Source organism: Clinocottus analis, unplaced genomic scaffold, assembly GCF_023055335.1.
Source record: "Clinocottus analis isolate CAN_PGR_092001 unplaced genomic scaffold, fCliAna1.0.p SCAF_8, whole genome shotgun sequence".
NCBI lineage: Eukaryota > Metazoa > Chordata > Actinopteri > Perciformes > Cottidae > Clinocottus > Clinocottus analis.
In genome coordinates, this window is record NW_027176240.1 from 18,087,863 (window position 1) to 18,110,937 (window position 23,075).

General features: G+C 39.3%; 1 protein-coding gene across 2 annotated transcripts in view; it reads right to left on the reverse strand.

Moving 5' to 3' along the window:
- The window catches only part of LOC137779697 (gamma-aminobutyric acid receptor subunit pi), a 67,497-nt gene extending 44,966 nt beyond the window's left edge, over positions 1 to 22,531 (reverse strand). The window contains exon 1 of one of the 2 annotated variants that reach the window (XM_068567837.1): positions 22,427 to 22,531. The gene's annotated coding sequence lies outside the window, so the exon portion shown is untranslated. Of the gene's footprint in view, positions 1 to 2,692; positions 2,880 to 22,426 lie in introns of those variants that run through there. The other variant, XM_068567836.1, reaches the window with a different exon arrangement.
- Positions 22,532 to 23,075: the final 544 nt, after the last annotated feature.

Genomic DNA, 23,075 nt, shown 5'->3' on the forward strand with positions numbered 1-23,075 from the left:
CATCAGCAGAAAGATCAAAATATACGGTAGAATATTTCTGATTCTTTGATTAAATAGTCAAAATGTGAACCTAAACTCTGGGAGAGTTGTTAGATACTAATCCCACTGTGGCGAGGTGGAGCTGAAGGTTGCACTGTTGATATTAACAGTAGCAATCCACAGATGACGTTATATAACGTTTGGGGTTCATTTTGAACAAATTCCCAGCAACAACAAACAAACACTTCACCCAGGACGCCGCTGTTTGTTAATTTATTGAAATGTATGTCTGTAACTTACATAATGCAACAAACGTACAAACCATGTTGATTTTACTAAAGCTAACCAAATAGTTTTGTTGTGTTCTCATTTTCCTTTTGTTATAATTTACAATGGAAACGTTATTCTTAAAACTGCGAAAAGTAGAGAAACATCATTGCGAATGCAGTTTAGTTGTACAGGAATGTAATTTTGTAGCAACAGAATCGAAGGCTCTTGGGTATCGTAGCATAACATGACAACACTTTAGAGACAAAGTTAGATAAACGGAAAGCCAGCACTACAATCAGGCAAGACGGTAGCCATTTCAGAACCTCGGTGGAAATAATGACAATGCTATAAATATAGTTTACAGGGTTGTTATGTCATCAGGGCTAATACTGTGTTTACATTGAGGATTTAGTTCCCACAAAAAAAGAGAAAAACCATGAAATATTGACAAATGAAGATATACTGTTCACAATCCACTGCAACATATTGTGCAAAACTGCATGAAGAGCATCTGTTACATCAAGGCCACACCTCTGGGCGTTGGCCACATTTCAAATGTAATTACGAGGAATCCTTGGAAAAAAAAGAAAAAGAAAAGCCTGAGGGAAACCAGTTGATCTGAAGGCACATCTGGACACTGTGACAGCTCGAGAACGGACAATACCAGAAAGACTCAGGCTATTAGATTATATTACCGATGTCACATGACACTGTGCCACTGAGTGAGGCAAAATCCAGTCAGACAAAAACCAGATAAGGACTGCTGCCACGATGCACCTGCAGCTTTACCACAAACTAACCCTACGAGTCTAGAAATGCTTTGAACTGATAGAAAAGATGTAGCAGAATGTGGGGTCATAAGGTCTGCCACCTGACAAAAGAGATGTGCTCCGAAACGGAACATTCCAGTTAAACAAAGCATTGCTTCTATTTAGCTTGAAGAACCTCGAAAAACAGTCAATAAGCAGGTAGAAGAAGCAAACAGAAACAAAGACATATCATACAGAGAGAACCACAGCTAACAAGACGCTGGCACATGTCCAATGAGGCACAGCCACTTTAATTTACTGTCTTTTTAAATTGTATTATTCCATGTTGTCCATCTGATGGGGAGAGAAAATATGGCTCTGGAGTTTTGATAATTACAGATAGCCTTTTATTTTATATCTACACGTGTACATCTCTCTCCTCTCCTTCCGTCTTGTGCGTCAGCCGGCCTGTGTACACTGCAAGAGCTCGAATCTTTACGGGCAGCTGGCAGTTTATACCCAGCAAGTGAACAAAACAAAATCTGCACCAATTAAGCGTGCCTTCACAATCTGTGCCCATTGTGCTGATTACAGGCGTCGTCACTGAGGTAAATGTAGTTTGAGAAGATAGAAGAAGACACCCCCGGGGAGAGACTCGTCTCAAGGCTTCACGGCGCATCGGTCGTGATTTTGATTCGTTTTTTTTTTTTTATCACAGCGGAATGGAGGCATCGCTGCGTGTGTGTGTGTGTGTGTGTGTGTGTGTGTGTGTGTGTGTGTGTGTGTGTGTGTGTGTGTGTGTGTGTGGACTTGACAGCTTAACTGTCTTTATCTGATGCAGAGCCACTGACTGAAGGTTGGCCAAAGTAGACGTCACCGTTGATAAGAACTACCTATAAATGTGAGACTGGCTTGTTGGTGTCTGCAGGCTTTTTTGGTTTATTCAACATGCATGTCTCTGCATCACCCAGAGGGTCTCCATTAAATTCAGCCCTGACCTTCACCTGAATAACTGTCATCATAACAAATCACCCCAGTGCCCAAAGAAAGGTTGCAGGTTGCAACATTGAAATAGTTCAATGTTTCTCCTATTTAAACAGAGCACAACCCCTTTACATCCCCCACCCCAAAATAATGATGGCCCTGTGGGAAAAATCCTTCACCAAATAAAGTGTTTCTCACAGTTAATTAAGCAAATATGTGTTAGCTGTCTAACCCTCGTTGACACCGAGAGAGAGAGAGAGAGAGAGTATCATGTATGTGCTGCTGCTGCAGCAACAACAGCTTCCACAGGCAGAATTAATTGTTAACAGCAGCTTTTAGGAGAGAGGACACAACAACACACGCGTGCTCACAGGCAAACCATACAGCTGTTAAGTAACACAGAGTCATGACAACGCATGAATATTTTTCGAACAGATTTTAGTATATTTTCGGATGTAATAAGGCAAAGTATTACCCCATACTTCAAAGTTGGAATCGGCAGACTTTCCCCCACCCCACATTCCCACACTCATCCAGCCATTATTCGCTATTCAAAGGCGCGCTGGTGACAAAAGGCAAACGAGAAGGCAACACACGTCTCCGACATTCGACGCGCAGCAAACGCGAACAGGGTGCCATCCACCGTTTGAAACTAGAAAAGAAAAAATAAAGTCAGCAGGGTTTATAAAGTTAAAAAGACTGAACTTTACCTGGAACTGACGATCGCCGTGAGCATGTCACAGAAGTCCGCGCATCCTGGAAATAACAGTCCGTACACCGGAAGACAATTCCCCGTCAGATCGCTGTGGTCGCAACCTTGACTTTCCATCCAGTCTTTGTCGGAGACGGCTACCTGCTGATCCGCGCATACACGTGCCCGCGCTAACAACTGGTTGTGGTCTGTCAGCGGATTCCCATTAACCACTGTGGGTTGGACGCGCTGCTGCGCAATGACGCACGCCGTGGACGCGCAGCTGATTTGGAGTCTCCAAAGCTCCAGAGATGAATGTCCAACATGTCCGTCGTGATGATGATAATGCGGATGTCGCCTTTGCATCAATTGCTCTTCCATTACAGCATGAAGTGTTTTTGCCACAACTATAACCACGGAGGAGTTTTTAAGAACCACGTCACACAAGAAAAACAGACATTTAGTGAATATGCGCAACATCTGTTAAATGAAGAGATCATATAGTGAATGATAGCATCCATATTGGAACACTACACACTACGTTCATAACCATTCGGTTTTCTGTTTTGGTACCTTGTAGAAATCAAGTGACATTATTCCTGTTGAATGCTTCACAGCAGACAAACACGGGTCGCTCGAAAAGGATGCTTTGGGGCTAAAGTGAGGATGGGGGACCTTTGTGTCAAGGTGTTCCCCTCTGATGGATGAAGCTCGACAACCCTCCCCGAGCCTCAACTCTTTCCCTTTGCGTAGGCGCACTGGAAACACTCTCATCCAAAACACCCCAAGGGGCGCAATGGGCGGTCAGTCAGGCGGCAGCTGATCCGATCTCAGCTCACATGTGTGCCGTAATTGTTGCCACTCAGTGCCGAAGTGGTTGCATAGAGATGGGCTGAGAGAGACCATTCAGCTGAGGTATGTTGAAAGTACAGCAACATCCCTTCTGCCCTTTGATGTTAGGCTTCACTTCCAGGGAAAATGGTCCTCTCCTGCTCACCTTGACCCCTTTTGTGTGGAAGAGGAGAGAAGTGGAGTTCATTATGGGGACTGTTGTCAAAATGGATCTACAGCATACCTTTCAAAGAGGCAGATGTACTCCAGGAGAATTCTATTTGTTATGTTAAATCAGGGTTGGCCAAACATTTTTTTATTTGCCATAAATAGACAATATAAGGAGCCACAGGCCAAACACATATTAAATGTCTGTTTTAACCAGTGACACTGCAGGAAAAGCAGTGTTTCTAGAGCACAAAAAACAATTGTGCACCAGAAAGCACATTTGCTGTCAAAACAAGTACAACAAACGGTTTAATGATTCACATAATTCTTTCTTGGTGTGCCCACATGTTACCAAAAAGTCTTACTTTAATTCAATACTTTTAAACTCTAATAAAGTGCATGGACTTGCACACTTAAAAAAATAGTATGATGTTATTTGTAAATTTGTAAATAATTAAAGTTCAAACAGGCAAAAATGATCGTTGTTTGTCAACTTAAAAGATAACCATATAAATGCACAAGGTGTATTGGTCTGATAATCAGATGTAACAAACAGAAAAGGCATAATTGATAAATTACTGGTTTTGTGCCATGTTGACATATACAAGATTTAATTTAGTCCAGTGTTGCAATGTACATACCGTGGTATTTATTAAAGAAAGCGTTTGACAGTCAGAGGAACTGACACTTTGTGACCTCGTTCACATATTGTGTTCTTTTTTTAAACTAAATTACACTTACAGTTGCCAAGGGGTGCTAAACAATTTAAAGGTCGAAAGGATGCGACCTTAAAGTTCATACTGTGTACATCTTTAGCTTGAATTTGGCCCTGCTTTTTTCATTTCAGGCCACCCTGTCTGTCTGTCTGTCTGTCCGGCCGTCTGTCCGTCCGTCCGTCCGTCCGTCCGTCTGTCTGTCCGTCCGTCCGTCTGTCTGTCTGTCTGTCTGTCTGTCTGTCTGTCTGTCTGTCTGTCTGTCTGCCAGTGTGCCCTGTCTCCATTTTGAGTTTCACTTTGCTTCTTTCCACAAAAAAGAAATACAAATTCACATCCAGAGACGATGACACCTGCCATGTCTTGCTGTCCTCTTTGCGTGTTTGAAGCTTAATAGCTTCTAAAGATCCATCAGGGGACCCATCGGCCTACCATTCATTATGCAAAGAGGAATGGACAGGTCAAAAAGATGAGGCCGCTAACTCGAAAGCCATCGTGCTCTCAACGTCTTCCTCCAACGACAGGTGATGAATCTCTCCCTTATATCTTTTCCTGTCTCATTTGAATCCCTGTATGTGCCACGTTCACCTAAACCCTCATTCATCTGCTGCTGCATTTCACCCAGGGTTACATGGCCATGCACATGTTTTATGCATGATTTATGTGGGGCTGTGTTTTCCCGAGTTCCATCACATAGACCTGGATCACCATAGGACCCTGGAAAAAAGATGCACCCTGAAACAAGAGCATTAATGCATTTGTCCAGCGATCTTTTGAGCTCTCATGGGGTCAAGAGCGTAATATGTTATTCATATTCAGGAAATTACAAGTTTTTCATATGTAGAGAAGAAGATAATTCTTCAAGTGTGGCAGTGGAGTAAGTCTTTAGAGCGTTTTGGTTGCGCTGAAGTGTGTGTAGAGTGTCAACCATTTAGAGCTCGCTAGTGATTTTAGCACGGCCATACATAATGCAACATTCCCACAACCACAATCTATTTAACATAAGCATTTTCAATCAATTGCAAAGGTGACCTTGCCCTCTTCTATTTGTGTGCTGTATTTCGATACAAAGCCTGAAAAATCAATCATCCACATTTTATTTCCCGAGCAGAAGCGCGTGGGCCAAGCAGAGCTGGTTCCATGTCGTCAACCATGAGATCTGCTGCCCTTGAAGGTGAGGATCTATATGGCAAGAATACGTGTACCATAGAAGTGTAATTAATTTTAAAATGTATGTTGACCCTGTACCAGAATTTGCCATGAGTCAGAACCATGGACAGTGCACATTTGTCTTTGTGAACATCTGTACGGAACCAAGTGTTATCCAATGTTAGCCAGCTCCTGTTGCCTTGAGCTTGCACAAAGAGAGACCTTTGTCTTTTTGTTCTTCACAGTGTTTTTAATCTTTTGATTTAAAATGTCTCTTCGCTTTTATGTTGAATAAAGTATCCAGTTTATAACCCGCCGAGCTGAATTTGAGTAATATATATTTAATAACACAAATTGAAGTGTTTTGGATCTAAGTGGTGAGGTTAAAGATGGGACAAAACAATACATGAGATACAAATGGCTGAATCAAGAGCGAGGGTTTAGTTTGTCCACTCTGGGCTACTATAGAAACATGACTGTCCAACTCCGTGAACAAGACCCACCGTATAACGATAAAATACTTGTTCGATGGTAACAAAAACACAACGATTCTATTTTTTTCCAGGCGATTATACACTAAAAAAAACAAACTTTCCATCATATTACATCCCTGCCAATAGAGCCCCTTAACATTTCTAGAACAAACAGCTTTAGTTGATGTGTCGTCTCTTTCAGTCTCTGTCTCCTATCTATGTTGAAGGGGTGGGCCTTTTACATGTCCAGGGGTTTGCTGTTTCATCATTTTTTTATACCTGAAGGCTATTTGGAGTTATACATACAGGTACGGCTATTTCTTTTTACTATTACATTTGGGATGAAAGTTATTTATTTTTGTATTAAAGAGTAAAAAACATATTAATCCTATACAGTTTATTATTGCCAAGAAGACAAGTAGAACTGTTCTCCCTTTCTTCAGAAGATTCTAAACTTGCCCCATGTCATATAAGCGATAATCACTAGAAAAGATGTAAAATGATCACCGTAGAGGTTTTGCAATATTGATTATCAATAATGGGGTAAGACCTCATTAAGCTCTTAGTAACACCAGATAGATTTATTGGTTGGAACCAACTGCTTGGCTTGTACCGTGGAAAGCGGAGAAAGAAATATTGACTTAAAAGCACTTGTCAATATTTAAGCTGCACTTAGATTTGTATATATTTAATAAGAGATGAATCATCTGAACATATTGGCAGAATAAAAACACATTTTTCGCTAACATATTTTTGTAGACGTCCCAGATGCTTGAGCGATCAAGCTTTTTCATCCTCATTGTGCACCGTGTCTTCTTGAAAAGTTGCAAACCTCCTGATATCAAAGCGCCGTTATGTCTAGCTTCACAGGAACTCCCTGTGCACCCTCATTAGACAGATGCCGCAGCCAAAGGGGACAAAGGTGTCTGGGGTAAACTCTTAGGAGCATTTCCCACGTTTCCTTTCACAGGAACAGCTGTCAGAGGAAGCTCGGTTGCCTTGTCATTCCACATGAGGTTTCCGTCTTTTTATTTTATATAAATTGCTTTTGTGTTGAGCGTTCCTCGACACTGCAACAACCAGCCATGCATGTCGCAATGGTGTGTAATTAGCTGAGAAGTTTATTACCAAGCGAAAATAAATGATAACTTTCTGGCTTAACAAAGTGCACGTCATTTATTCTGCATAGCCAGGAGGGAGGTATGGTCATTAAAAGCACATGCTTTCTTATTTTGCTTTTAAAGATGAGAAATTTTAAACCATGAAGGTGATGTGTTTTGTAAAAGAAGACAGCAGCACGCATAATTCCTACAACTTGTTTCTGTTTTTTCCTCCCTTTCGTATGACATCCCTTTTAAAATATTTTCCCCATTTGATTTTATCCCTCATTCAACAACGCTCTCTTTTTTTTCAGACTGGCAAGCATCAAATATGAAGATGCGCTGCTAATAGACACGTCTACGTGGAGAAGGGGGAAAGAAATCTCTTTCAACTTCGTCAAAAGTAACATCCTTTTTAAAATAAGATTTCCTGTCAAAATAGCGTTGAGGTTGCATCACCTGTCAGCCTGTTAATTTGATTGACTGGATTTTTATCTTCACCACAAATACAATATCCATCATTGTCGTACTGTAGTTTGACAAACCAAAGAATTCTTAATCTTTGCAGAGATTGACAGAGATTGTGACAAAATGTGTGCAAACATTGAACATTACATTTGCAATGGAATCGTTCTGAAGTTGTTGTCCAACAATGTGATCCATGAGGCATCCAGGCTCACTGGAGACCCTCTCATTTCGAGTACCCACACCTTCAGTTTGTTTTTCTCTGCTCCAAATTTATGCTAGAAATATATATTTGTTTTGGTGCTCAGTTACAAGTGACCAATAGGCACCACACAAATTAACCAGTATGCATAAGATGTTTGGGAGTTCTTGTTGTTTTCCTGCTTGAACTAGCAATACCTGGGCCCTGTTTTTCGTACCTGGTTCAATGAGTTAGCTAGATAATTTTGAGGATAAGATAACTCATGTCTGGCCTGGAGCAGGTTTAGTGAAAGTTCACTGGATAAGTTGTCACTCCCACCGGACAAAAACCAGCTCCCTTTCTCATTGATGAAGGAACGATATTAGTTTTATTAGTTTTATAGATAGATCATTACTTATTTGATCCCTTAAGGAAAATTCAGAGTTCAATAAGCTAAAGACATCACTCAATATAGGGAGAGAATTCTTCCAGATCGCCAAAATCCGTTCCCACGTCATCATGACTTCCTGTACGAGCCCTATTGATTCTGCTGACAAGGACTCAATTATTTACGATACTTTCTGGAGCCGTACATTGAAGACCGTACGGCACACATCTCACATATTGGATTGTGTGGGAAAAAAAAGTGCAAGGCCACAGCTCACTTTTTTTGGAAGTGGTCGTTGATGCTGAGAACATTGGGAAAGCTGCTGCATGTCGTGCTGTTCGTAACGTTTATTGAGAGCTTTAGAAACTTATGGATGTGTTGAAAGCACTCATAATTATATGACAGTGTTATACATACATATCATTATGATAGAACATGATGAAGGTGGACTCATGATAAGAATACTTATCACTGCCTCAATTGAATTTCCGATTAGGAATAATACATACATACTGATCCGCCCATACACATATTTAAACACCTAGTTATATAGTAATCTACACCTACATGAATATAGACATATATAGTACATGATACGCGCATACAGTACATATATCCTCATAAGTATATATTAATTGGCATAGTACAGCCAGCAGGCACATTTAAATTAATGTGATTAATCTGATTGATTTGGGTTATGAGGTACTTCAAATTAGCCGGTACATTTTCCCAACAGTGACACATTTACTTGTCTGATGTTTTGTAACACTTATATGACTCTATCCCGACCAGCGGAGGCGTCGTTAAGCCGCGTTCACAACAGGAAGTGTTGCGAATATTCGCTACGCTTTGATTGTGAACGCACCATTAGACTTTGCCATCATAATGGGCTTAAATGCATCATATGTAGTCATGATCATCTTCTGCTCGTCAGCGGAGAAAAGATACGCTCTTTCTCTGATCTTATTTGCCATTTTAGCAACAAAACATCATGAAGAATGAACGAGATCGTTGAGGGCGTTTCCTCCTTCAAACTGACATAGCCTTACGTCAATTATCGCGGTAATTTAAGGTGGATGACAGGGCATTTGATTGACTTTGTTGAATCATGTACGAAAAATGGGGTGCTGTGCTTTTTTTTTAAGTGCTGTGCACGTTCCATAAACCACCTTGAATAATGTATTATGCAGAGATCTCTTTTAGAAATAGTTCAAAAAAATGTTGTTTTTGTTTTCTTGCTAAGAGTTAGAGAAGATGATTAGTACCATTTCATGTCTTTCTGTTAATTATGGAACTAGAGCCCAGAGGTGATTAGCATAGCTTGGCAGACCAGAGGCATGGGATAAGCTACTGTAATTCATTTTTACCAGACAATAGGACAACTTCTCGTATTATTGTTCACTCTCTAACAATCATTTTGGTCCAGAAGCATGCAGAAATAAGTAAAGGCTAGGAAATCAAACACATACTTAGTTAGCAGGATTTATTGGCAAAACAGGCAAAGATTTTCCCAAGCAGCCGTAGCAGACCCAAAAAAACAAAGCAAAAAGACAATATGAATATTGGACTTACATTTGCCAGATGGCCAGTTAGAAAGTCACCAAATTATGGTTTTTCTTCTGGTAAAAAGTTAATTGTCCATGTTGTGTTCACTGCCCCCAAGCAAAAACAAAGTTTATTTAATATGACCCCTCACAGTACGCTATCCTGCTTATTATATGCCTACTTTAAAAGAAATCAAAACATTGACACATCAAAGATCAAAACTTTACCAAATGTTTATGTTTATAAATGATGTTCTAGATAAAGACTTTTCTTTTTTTGCTGCAGTAATTGACCAACTGGGATTGGACATGCAACAAAGCTGTGAATACATGCAGGCTTAAGACCTAGGCAGGAAAGTGTTATTAATCTTCCTCTTAGCAAGAAATCAAAGGGAAAGGGAGCATGATGGAAATCTAAAATCACATACTAAACTGCAAATCCTGTGCAAGTTGATTTGAAAAAACAGCACATAACACACACTTCAGTGTCTGCGACCGCAGATGGAGGGAAGGATAGTGACGTGTGTAAAGAGATCATCTTAAAAGGAAAATTAAATTTTAAGGGTTGCATTCTGTCAAGGCTCCCTTGAGAAAATATCCCTCCCAGCTTTTGCTTGAACAAAAAGATGAAAACCATGAGATATTCAAAGAAAAAAGAATTATCCACAGCTATTATCGTGTAAATCTGACATACTAGTGCCCATTTTGTAAGCTGCTGAAAAATTGCAGTGGGAGTGATTTTCTCACTCCTACATATTAACATTCACATTAACATTCTTTTCGGTTTAGTAGAACAATATTAGCAAGTAAACTCCCAATGTGCTTGTTTCGTTTGACAAATACACCAATTAAAACCTAAAATGTACTGAGGTGAATGTACAATTGACTCTTGGTCCATACAGAGTATGTTTTTGTTTCCATGGTAACATCCTGAATAGCTGCGTGTTGATGTCTGCGGGAATATCGATGAATAACATAGGAAGAGTCAGCACGGGTTAACAGCAATGCTATAAATCATACTTTATTTTTGTTTGGTCCAAACAATCCCTTCAAGCAGATTGTATGCAAACGGTCCAAACATTTGTGTATTTGTGTAACAGAGTGAAACCTTATGGTATTATGACGATCATCTGATCATCGGACAACAAAAAGAAAGTTTGAAACGTAGATAAAAATAAAACATATATTGCAAGACCACCTACCTCCATACATTATTTAGAGAAGTTGCAATTGCACCATCTACTCCTGGCTGTTCAACTGAAGGCAAAGTGCCTGCCAGAAACAACTAAAATGTTTAAACCCCAGCCACCTCGCACTGTATCTGTAAAGATTTCAAACCCCAGAAAAATAAATATTTCAACTCACACAACAAAGGAATGAGGCACGGCCTGTTCAGGGCCTGAGAGTAAATAGCTCTATTCTTAGTGACTGGAAGTTACTGCTGAATTGAATCCACAGGTTCAAAGAGCTTCTGCAAATATTTGTATTTTTCCTTCACTGCTAGTTGGCAGAGAAAAGTTTGGTGTGTTAATAACCTCCTGGGAGAGCGAGAACTTTCTGTTTGGTATCTGGCACATAGTTTACTGCTGGTGCTTCAGTTTTCTGAGGTTGCAGACGATAAAAAATACAGGAAAGATGCTTAGACCAGCAGTCAGGTTATGCACATACTGGTAACGTATCACACACTGGATCACGGAAAAGGTCCAATAAGGTCAGAAAAGTAAGAAGTTGAGAGTGTGTGTGTGTGTGTGTGTGTGTGTGTGTGTGTGTGTGTGTGTGTGTGTGTGTGTGTGTGTGTGTGTGTGCGTGTTGCTTTGTGTGTCCTCACAAAATGCAATATGATGCAATCTAATACAATACTAACAAGCTAACAACCTCAAAAACATGTTAAAGTAACACCAGTCTCAACAAAAAGAAGCATAGAGTGAGATGGATTGCATGATACTTAAATGTGAAAAAGATGTTTTCTTATTGTCCAACAACTGCATGTATTATTCAACCCAATGCCATCCAGAAGCCTGCCTGCAGGTATCACACCTGGGCTGAATACTCTAGCGTTTTATACTCTCCTCACCTTTGGATAAGAATTTAGATTTGCCTCATGAATTTGGAGTTGACCGTGTCTTGCACTGAATATTGTCATTCCTTTGCTTGAGGTGATTTTAGGGATAGTACAAAACAAGTTGTTGGACATGGATTGCACTATGCTGTTTAAATCTTTCTTCCAAAATCCTTAATGAGTTACCAGATGAGTTCTTAATGAGGTTGTGGTTACTTGAGCATGAATCCCACTGATGTTGGTGATTCTCTGACTTTTTTTCCAGCGCCACTTTGAGGTTGATGGTTGCTATGTGTATCCACATGGTCTGTTGGAAAGACAATAACATTTGGCTCAGACATTCAGGGCTATTATAACCCCTGAAAGTACGCATTAATACAAGTTTTATAAATAAGTTAAAACTACAAAAATGCTTGGATTGGCCGTGAGACGCATATTAGAAAAAAGAAAACAATCCAATCAAGAAAGTACATACATTCTAAGATGTCATGTGACCTGAGGAAATTAGAAAATGCAATACTATTGCCGCGAAAGGGATTAAAGAATCTGGACATAATGCATTTGTAGTTTGGCTTTCACTGACAGATGATTGATGATTGATCATGATGATGATGATGATGATGATGATGATGATGATGATGATGATGATGATGGATGACGGTTGCAGCTACACTCAAATTATTTACACGCCTTTTCACAGTCTGCTACGCCCACGTTATGGGACTGCCTGCTCCACATTTTTTATAGGCTGTAATTAGGACATGAATGAAGTGGCACCATGAGGGAGAATCTCTCACACTGTCTCTGTCAGTCAGCATGCTGTCAACACAAACGGATCGTGAGAAAAACACACATATAGATACATGTATGTATGTGTATACATATATACATAACATATATGCATATATATATATATATATATATATATATATATATATATATATATATATATATATATATATATATATATATATATATTGAGAGAGAGAGAGATACACACATAATCACATAATTACAAACACACATACATCCACATGTACAGTTACACATATATGCACACACATGTAAATATATATGTTCTGCTAGTTTGTTCTACTAAAGCTTTTCAAACTTGCTGTATATACTGTCACATTTATTCACTGAGGTTTGACTAGCGCACCTATGATAAATAGCTGATAACCTTGTGGCTCACAGCATGAATAAAAGTACCTGTGTTTTTGCACAAACGTGTTTGAAGTTGCTTTTCACAGTGACTAAGAATGTTCAAAGTTACCCAAAATAGTTTGTAAAAAGATATAAATATGCTCAAAGCAAATGCAGACAATTATAGTGTCATGATGGCACTCTTGGCCTTAAGACGAGATGAAAGGGAATGTTTAATATTCAAGAATCTTGCTTAAGAATCTTGCTAACTTCAAATACAACACAATTATTAAAAAAAAACAGAATTGTGTACTGAGATTCATGTCTCTCATAGGATAAACTGTCATGTACAGTATTTGGTGATTTTTAGACATTTTTATCTAGCATCATCATCACATCCAAAATTTAAAAAGTTCCTATGCTTTGGTTTGGTACTGAATACCTTTACAGTGAGTCAATGTTTTTTTTTTTTGTTGTTATTTAACACGCCAGGAAGAAAGACAGTAAAAATGGTACACTTGCTAATCATTAGTGCTTTCAGCGCTGTCACTGCGAGCATGTAAACGTTCCTTCTGCTGATAACAGAAATACTTCAGATACCCATAGATGTGAAATAACACTGTGAATGGATAAATGTACTCACATCTTAATTTTCCAATATATATAAAGTGAGGGTTAGGAGGCAGCAGATATGTGTTGAAGTAATCACCAAAACTGTATAATCCCGATGCATTTTAACATCTTAAAATAAATATTTGTGTAACCTCCCTGCAAAGCACTTTTAATAGCATTTTTACATAATCTAGCTCTACAAATAAACTAGTCAGGGATACTGCATTATCATGAGACCTAGGAGATGTCAGACAATCCATTATTCAGAGTTTGCAGTCATTTAATCGGGATCACATTCTTAATCCCTCTCCAGCGTAAGAGAGTAAGAAAGTGCAGCAAAGACAATGTCTGGTTCATTCAGGACATTTAGTAATGCAAGATCGAGCTTGTGTCACAAAGTTAAGTACTCTGTTGTCTCCTCCTCAGCCCTAAGGGTACTTTTAAAGGGAACACGTTACAAAGTTGAATTCTTATGAATTTCTTAAGAGTTTTAAAATTGTTGAATCCGATAGTACGATGCTTGCTGCAACTTTGATGGTAATTGTGTTTGAGTTCCAGCAAATCTCATGAATAAACACATAAATTACTTAGCATTAATTATCATCATGTTACACGGTAACTTCACCACAGAGTTAAATTGATCATCTTCTTAATTGCCGCTTTTGAAGAACGGGGAAGGTGGGGTATTCATTGAGTAAATTGTGAGATAAAACCCAAAGCTCTTTGAGAACAGAAACTATTGGACGCTATTGGAAGCGTCCGCACCTACATAAATCGCGTTCAAAGTAAAAGCAGTGTTTTAATGCATTTATGGCGTGCATCTTATTTATTTATTTAAAATTTTTGATTGACCTCACGCGGGCCGGACTGGGAGAGTCGTGAAACGCCGAGGTCTGAACTTTTGAGCCCCAAAGTGCCCTGCATGGGGCATGAGCTTTTAGCAGGTCTGTGTTCAAGTAGTGATATAAATCCCAAATGAGTTCTAACACTTGTGTTATTTTATATTACTTTTTTTCAGAATTGTTTTGTCTATTCATTTCAGTGGTCTTTAATTAGTTAAATTTCTTCATAATTAGTTGCTGGTGTTCATTATTTAATGATACAAAATGTTCTTAATGCTCTGTAGTAACATCAGAAGCCACATACTGTAAACACCCTCAACAAAGACTATCACTCCATAAATATTAGGGTTATTAATCATACTTCACAGACATAAAGACAGTTGTCTCTCTGAAAAGGGGTCCTCACAAGTGGCCTATCTCCTCCTGGCTTTGGTGTCCGCACATACTCAGAAAGACACACATTCACAGAGACCACAATACCTTATTAATGTTGAAACAATTGCCTTCTCTTTATGGAGTTTTCTAACTTGATGCAGGACATAATAATACTAGAAGGGCGCTTGGTGAGCAACCCAGAGAAGTCCAAATGCCCTGTTTCGCAATGTTAACAAAAGTGAAAAATATTCACCCGTGAAATCCATAATTTCATGGGTTCTTCCTTGGCCCGTCCTACAGCCTTCTACTGAGTTCCCTGAAACTCAGGACAGACATTTTTTCCATAATCCTGCTGACAAATAAACCAAACAGAAAACCTCACCTCATTGGTGGAGATAATTAGAAGGTAAAAGCTTTGCTCAGCTTGAGATGCTCGGGGAGAAGAAGGTCACAGAAGACTTGACACATAAATCCAACACCATTGTATCAAAAATCAAAGATCTGATTCAGCTTTCTAACCGCATATCCCTACATGGCCTTCTAAGATAAAGACATATTATATATTTCATACACATTGCTTTAGAGACTGTCCTAATGAGCCAAAGTGCATTCAATGGAGGATCTGTATATTCTTTAGAGGGGGGGGGGGGTTGAAGCAGAATATGGCATTACTCACCTGCACTTTGAATGCATTTAAATGACACCCTGTCATTCAAAGATAACGTCTTTATCTGGCAGAGCAGGGCAAACTGGAAAGGCTGTAATGTATATACTTTTAACAGGTTTAAATAACATGCAGGAGTTGTAAAGCCGAACATTAAAGTATCATGGGACCTGGGCGATGATTTTTACAAGGCCCTCCCTTTAAAAGAAATAGCACAATCTACAGCTTTAGCCCTAGTCATTGCCATTGAATTGGAGCTATATAGCCATAAAAATGCCATGGGCCAAGACATAGAGATGTACCTTAAACTAGGGGTAGGCGGAAAATTGATACAGCATTGTATCGCAATATTTTGTGTGGCAATATTGTATTAATATGCTAAAGCCAAGCAGTGATCTTTTATTGTACAAATTATGAACTTTTTGGTCCTAGAATAGTAAAATCACTGTGATGGACTGGCGACTTGTCCAGGGTGTACCCTGCCTTTGCTCATTGGCAGCTGGGATCGGCTCCTTCGCCCCGCAACCCTATTGAGGATAAGCGGTTTGTATAATGGATGGATGGATAATAAAATTAATTGTTTTTTCAGTCCACTAGATGGTGCCGTGTTGTTCTCTAGTGAGGTCAGCAGAGGTCAGTGTAATTGGTAGGAAGTTGGTAAAAAAAAATTGTAGATATTGGGGAAAGAAGTTAGAAATGCGCCGTCCGCGTTTAAATCAAACGTCTTGACTTCCTGTCCCTCGGAGTGTTGCTGCTCGCACAGCTGTTGCTCAACACACAGGACAACATTTGTGACACAAGCGCTGGTCAAAGACATTAAAAAAAGCATTGATCAAACTGGCTACTGTTACTGTAGTAACGCTGGTTGGGGCCATCATCCCGATGCGGTTCCTGGAGAAGTCGGTGAAATTCAACGAGCTGTGTGCGCCTATGGATAATATTATAAACTCAGACATAAGGTGTTTGATGTTCAGACTTTTTGAGGATTTCCACAGCAAGTACAAACAGAAAGTATTGAGTGTTGCAGTTATCATTTCCACCTTGTTTAAGCAACCCAACCCTGATCGAGGCAAAGCCAGCCACAGCTGTGCTGACAGCTACTATTAAACCCTCGCTTTCTTACAGAAATACAGATCATGGAGAATATAAAATGTATTGCAAGTCAACACAAAAGCAAAAAGCACTCGAACAGCAAGCAGTACATAACGAGACATATGTGTTCTGTTAGTGGGAACTGGGTGTCAGTTTTTCTATGAAAAAGTTCAATTATTTGGAAATATTGGTAGCACTATATAATAAGTGCACACTATTTAGCATTAGTAAAGCATGAATAAACTATTAACTAATAATTTATAAAGCACTAATCCAACATGAACACTGCTAATACTGAAACATGCCACTGATGTGCATGTTTACGCTTTAGGAAGAGAAACTGGTCTCGGAGAAGGACCCGCTGTGTCCCACCACGGTGACCGATCAGAAAGTCCCATCACCTGCCAAAGTGACCGGGTATCGTAATGGGACACACCAGGTCCTCACGCAAACGTGGTTGATGACGTGGCACCACAGTGGCACCATCATGTTAATGTTCTTCATCACTTTCCATTGTGTCTATTTATTTATCTTTTTCTGTTGATAAAAAATAATGCAAAATTATACTGAATTCATCATGCCATCCATTAATGCTTTGTAAGGCATAAACCGTTTACACTTTAGATTAGGTCACAGAACATGCTTAACTAATGCTTACATAACTACTAACTAGTGAATTATTGTCTAGTAACTACCCAAATTAATCATGAATTGCAGCATTGTTTGTATCATTTATTAAGTATAAATCCCTAGTTTATTAGTCAATAACTAATTATTAATAATTATTTTGAATGGGAAAATGTTGGAAGAAAAACTTGTTTACTCTTATTCAGTTACTGTTTTACTGTTATATTCAGACTTCTCATTGAACTGTGTCTGTTGAATCTCACACACATATTTGGCATGTCTCCTGATAGCAATGAGATGGGACATTTGTAGGTTTCCTTCTGAAAGAACGTGCAATTCCATTGTTATCATATCATGCCGAGGCCAATCTAAAGACGTAATGGTGGGACGAAGCCATGAAGACGACATGGTGGCCTTGGTGTATTGATATCCATAAGATATTTAAGAAGGTAGTGCTTCGCTCCTTCAGCGAGCAGACTTGGATATGCAATTAGTAAAGTAACACCTTGTGTCTCTGTCTCTGCTCCATTTTCGAAGAATACATGTTCCTGTTTTAATGATTTTACTCCAAGGTGTCGAGTGAATTTGTCTAACAGGAATCCATCATTTATGAAGTCTGAAACCCTAGCTTATTAATCAAGAACTAATCATGTATAACTGTGAATGACTTACTAATGAGTATTTGTGTTTGATTAATGCTTTATAAACAACTATAAATGTGGAATCCATTTATTTTATAATGTATGTATAATTTAGTTTATTATGTAAAGTTTATGAGGACTTGGAACTGGAGTTAAACATATGCCTTATAGCTTCAATGCAATGGGACAGGCTCAAATCTGCCTAATCTTGCACCCAGTGTAAAATGTATTGCCTTGCATTGCTCATCTATCATGCATGCACCATCTGTCTGGGGATTCATTCCATTTTTTTCTTCTTCTCTTGCCTCACGTGTATTGTCTCTCTCTTTCACCGTCTGTCTCCCTCAAATTGAGACGCTGTCTTTTTAATATCAGGATTCTGCCAGTGATCAGGTGACAGGGAGGTACACCATTTCAGATTAGCAAGTCTACAATATTATCCAGTAAATATGTGGGAGACTACAAAGCCCTGTCAAGTGCCGGGGGCCTCACTGTATAATCTCTCAGTACAAACTGTGCCGCAGGACACAGCATCTGTTTTTCTGCAACGTCACACACAAAAAGAGAGAATAAGGGAGAAGGACCATTCTTAAATCCCATGTTCGGCCCATTCAGGTCCAGCTGCAGTGGTTTTAAGTAAATGACAATATAAATTTGCAGTCGTGACCAAAGTGATTACAAAGGATTAGTCATTAGAAGGAAAAGGGTTTATCATCAGTAGACGACAAAGTGTGAGTGAAATGTCTCTCAGCCTCATCGGTTATTAGACAAATCCTCCCTGTGGGAGGGAAGAAGATATCTAGTTTAGAGTACTGCAGCGTTGCATAATTTTGTGTGTGTCATTTTTCCAACCAAACATATGTCAACCAATTACTTACGCTAATGGACTACTGAAAACAGTAAGCTATTTCCTCAAAACATTCTTTAAGTGCTATCCATCCGCTTTGCTCGGAGTCCATCTCCGGAGAGGTTTCTGCACTTCTGATGATTCAATACCAGTGAAAAGATCCTCTCTCCAAAACACCGCCAAAAACAAAGCCAAAGATGGAGCGGGAGAACATCTAGAAAGTTCAAGATGAAGAAGAGCTAGTTTCCACGGCTCCAAAACACCATAAATTGACTTTTCAAAGCTCAGTGGGTGACCTACTTTTGTGCAGCCAATTATATTATGTCTCCCTCTTGCATCTTTTTTTTAAAAAATGGGTCAAGAAATCGGAAAAAAAAACCAAGTGTGTGCGTTTGTGCACAGAAGGTGTGCGATCCTTTCTGACTCATGTTTAATGAATGTCTTTGGTTGTCAGGAGCAATTAAACATGAATTACCTAGACAAACCAAAAGTGTTTTACATTAAGACAAACACATACCGAAAAAAAAGATAAAAGAAGAATTCTACTCATACAGTACAGTACTCTTCTAAACAAAACTTGCTTTTGCCCGGCTTTAGTCTGAAATTACTTTGAGCATCAGGAACACGTCAAACTAAAGACCATGACTTTTACCTCTTGGTTCATGAACGCTCATGATAACAGAAAAGCCTGCGACTAAACATGATTAATGGGGTCAAGGCATGTCCAGCATGAGTCTTTTTTTTATAAAGTCCTCGTCTTAAAAGTACAATATCTATTTTATATATATTACATAATAGCATTTTGGCTGTTTGCTAACTGTATATCGGCAACAGAGTTCAAACAATTATACCTGTACCTACATGTCTGTAAATGCAGTGTACTGTTTGTACTATTGAGTAAATTGTATCCGTTACGCAAACGTTAAACCAGTAATGATTGATTTTTTCAACATTTTGATAGTTTGGGACAGTGCAACAAGCTGGCATGTTATGTCCTTATACAGTAAAGTTGAAATGTCGAAAAATACTAAAAGGTTGCACCAATTGTGATGTTATTAGCCGATTAAATAATCACTTTGTTCATGGAATGCACACACTGGTAATGCAGATTGTTAATCAGCAGCAGTAATCATTAATAACTCTTACCAAATCTCACTTAGTATGATGGATCTCACTTACTATCACTTTTTCAAGCATGCTGCAGGTACCTGCACTTTTAGAAAAACGCTATTGTTATCGTACAAATAAAATTAGACAGAGGCTCTCAAACACTAGAGCAGCGGTGGTTGTTTACAAATGCTACACGTATCAGATGGAGGCGTCTGTGTGTGTTACATAACTGGCTTAAATGTCTCTCTTTTAAAAAAAACGCATACTGACAATTCCTTGCTCTCTTGCCGTCTTTCTCAAACTCTGCAAAAAAAAAAAATGAAAACACACACATGGGTGCACACATGAGACTACTAAGACCCAATCCACTAAAAGAAAATGAGACGTAGTGGCTAAACTGTAACATTATTTAAAAAAATACAAAAGCCCCAACAAGACACAAGGCAAACAGAGGTCTGAGTGGAAATTAAATTGCAGAGGTGAGGCATGAAGTAGGGGATAAAGCTACTTACAATGTGTATGAGTTTCTATTTCTGTAAAAAAAAGAAGACAGCTTACACCTTCACCTTAACAAAGCACCTGCTAAACAAGGCATGAAGTCCCTTTTCCAGCTAATATTTTAGCCTCCGCTTTGTTTTCTCTCCTCTCTGATTGGATTTCCGTCTTTATTTTTCGCTCTTCTGAGACAGTCGGGTTTTTGGAGGAAATGGGTTTAGCGACTGGTACCAGTATGTTTTGGGATAAAGCGGCTGAAAGCTCAAACAGACAATGCAGTAAAACTGACCATTTTCATGTCAAGCACCTTCTCAAAAATATGATTTGCTGTTTGAATAGATGGCAGATTGACAGATGGCAGACTCATGACAATAATAATGGACACCAAATATGCTTAAGATACAAATCTGGGTTTTAACACATTAATCATAGCCACCATATTTACAATGCAAATCAATATTTTAGCTAAGCCCTTAATGAATATCAGTACTGAGAGTAACTGTGTGTGCGCGCGTGTGTGTGTGTGTGTGTGTGTGTGTGCGTGTGTGTGTGTGTGTGTGTGTGTGTGTGTGTGTGTGTGTGTGTGTGTGTGTGTGTGTGTTTGGCGTGGCAGGCAGCCGAGGCCATTTGGCAAGCAGGGCCGTAGTCTTCGTCACCGGGAGGAATACGGAGCCCGAGGGGGGGAAGAAGTGGAAGTAGGCAAAATGCCAGCGGACACTCAAGAATAATCACTGCCTCCCCCGTCACCCTCACACTGAGTTCTGTCAGCGCAAATACAGCCACCCACTCGCTCTCCTTCTGCGGGCCCTGCAAACTTGCCAAACTGACACAGTTCAGCAAGTTTTTTTTTTGTTTTTTTTTAAAGCATATGTCTGGTAATCACAGTCATATTCAGACAATGGCTGAGTCCTCTGTACAGCCCAAACAGGTCAAACAGTGTTTGACAGCAAAGTAAACAGCAGCTGCTCTATAATAGAACGTTTAATGAGAATGACAGCCTGGGAAGAAAACGGTGGCTTGGCTGTTGAGGCTTTCGTTATTACGTAATATGGATTTTTAGAATGTGACAGCCAGTTTGTAACGTTTAGGCTTGAAGTAAATGAAAATAAGCAAGTATCAAAAGGTTATATTCCCAAGAGATTATTCTAACTGTATTAATAAGAACTAGAATTTGCAAAAGTTTGATGTACAAATTGACTGTATGGGTGTAGTTTGATCAGCTCAATATCTGACATCTGTTGGTGCAGTATGGATGAACTTGGGCGACTTGGTTAAATAACAACTTGTGATTTTTCACACATTGTTTGAGGAACTGTGTGTAGCATTGATGGAGATCTATGAAATGAGTAAGTATGTTTTATTTGGTGTATAATCACCTGAAAATAAGAATCTTCACGTAACCTTAAAATGAGCTGTTTATGTCTACATGTGTACGGATCGTGGACCATGTTTCTACAATAGTCCAGAACAGACAAACTAAAGCACAGGCTGGGACCATTCATGTTAGATTTGGCCAAATCCTATACACTGGACCTTTAAAGAAACAATATAACATTTCAAAAAAGTGAGCTTTAGAGGTGCAGATTGTTAGTTTTTGTTGAGAGATTTATTCGATTGACCACCACGCTCGCTACATTAAGGCTACACTGTTTGCAGTATATAGTTGCCTGTAGCTCCTCATGCTCATCGGTCAGAAGCCCGAGACACAAACGCATTATCTTAAGCCTAATGAAGTTCTTATGAAGTCGAGAGAATCAAGCTGGTGTGCGACGTAAAGTAATCTACCTTCTGCTTTAATATTGTGTTCATGTGGGTTTTTTTGGGGCGCCTTTTAAAATGGAAAACAGAAGCTTTACACCTTTGTTTATCACAAACAACATTTCTACATAGAGCATGTTTGTGCTTTCCAGTCTGGTTGGTTTGTGACGCTATAAAGCAATGACATTACCTGAACAAGATTGGAAAGAACTTACCGGCTTCAAGCCTACCTTGAAGTTACATGCAATGCCATCTATGAGAGCGGTTTCAGTGAAAAAACAAATACAGGGTTTGAAAGACAATTTGCTTTTGAGGGATTGCTTCTATCCATTTCCTCCTGTGTGTGCATTGGGTGATTGACAGAAAACACAGAGCAGAGAATTGTAGCACTGATATGAAAACACTCAGCTGAGGGATGTTGAAATAAGATTAAAAAGAGAAACTTTGCTGGAATCAAATTGAGAGTAGATGCTTACTGTTGAGGTCTTGGTCTGCTGAAGTTGTTGTCAGACTGCGGAAGAATGAATGCCGGCCATGCAATGACAAAAATAAGTCCTGGTATCTGATTTGGTTTATCTTGTCTGACTGGGCAAATATGATTGCGTGTATAATATGCATCTACTTACAAAGCATTGTGTGTATTTTTTGTGCGCGAGTGAGAGAGAGAGAGAGAGAGAGAGAGAGAGAGAGAGAGAGAGAGAGAGAGAGAGAGAGAAAGAGAGAGAGAAAGAGAGAAAAAGAGAGAGAGTAAATGTGGGTGTAACAGGCTCCAGCAGGAGAAGCAGTGATCATTTTGGGATGTGTATGGTAGGAGGGCTGAGAGGGTGGGTAGAGGGACTGGAGAGGATGAGAGCGAGAAATTGTAATTAGCTCAGGGTTGCATTGCAAATATGTTCTGCTGATATGTTTACATAAGAAAAAACTGTCTGGTTGGGTACTTGCTGCTGTTTTCGCAGCATTCAGCAGTGTTTTGGGTGAGGCTTAGGCATTTTCCATCACCAACACATAGTTATATGCAGAAATGTAAAGTTTTGAGCAATTGGGATTTGAAGCATTTTCCCCTCACAGGATCGAGATACTAAAGAAGGCCGTGATGTTCTTGCTCTTTGTCCTCTGTAACAAACT